This window comes from Aristolochia californica, unplaced genomic scaffold (genome assembly GCF_029961685.1).
Source record: "Aristolochia californica isolate CCGP_79_NKW_82.1479 unplaced genomic scaffold, dmAriCali1.0.hap1 SCAF_14, whole genome shotgun sequence".
In the NCBI taxonomy this organism is placed as follows: domain Eukaryota; kingdom Viridiplantae; phylum Streptophyta; class Magnoliopsida; order Piperales; family Aristolochiaceae; genus Aristolochia; species Aristolochia californica.
This window is the reverse complement of record NW_027181815.1, coordinates 18,206,555-18,207,360: the sequence shown is the minus strand read 5'-3', so window position 1 is coordinate 18,207,360 and position 806 is coordinate 18,206,555.

The following is an 806-nucleotide window of genomic DNA, read 5'->3' as shown; positions in this document are numbered from 1 at the left end:
TCAAGTTGTTGGATGTTTAACAACCCACTTTTTGGCGATCCTTAAAAATCACAGATACTTTTTGGAATTATCACTCTCAGCTTTTTGTGCATTTCCATTTTGGAAGTTCAATTTTTTTTTTGAGATTCAAAACCCACTCTCCCATTTTTCTCGTAAACAAAAACGATATGAGGAATAACAAAATAAAATTTTTATGCAAATAAATTTGAAAACTATAATAAATGTAAGTGAACGCACTAAAAATGAACACCAAGGTTTTGTTATCCCTGTTTGGGAAATTCCACTAGCTCAACCCCTAATAATAAGCTTGGTGGAATTTTATGGGAAAAGGGTCTTCTAACTGATCCTAACATGCTTTAAAGGTGGTGGACACGCATGCCAGAAACGTGTTGAGGATGCAAGTGACCTAATGATCCAAAAATTTCAAGGAGTGGAAAAAATCAAATTCTCAAGTTGTTGGATGTTTAACAACCCACTTTTTGACTATCCTTAAAAATCACAGATACTTTTTGGAATTATCTCTCTCTGCTTTTGTGCATTTCCATTTTGGAAGTTCAAATTTTTTTTCAGATCCAAAACTCACTCTCCCATTTTTCTCGTAAACAAAAACGATATGAGGAAATAAAAATTTTATGCAAATAAATTTGAAAACTATAATAAATGTAAGTGAACGCACTAAAAATGAACACCAAGGTTTTGTTATCCTTGTTTGGGAAATTCCACTAGCAATAAGCTTGGTGGAATTTTATGGGAAAAAGGGTCTTCTAACTGATCCTAACATGCTTTAAAGGTGGTGGACATGCATG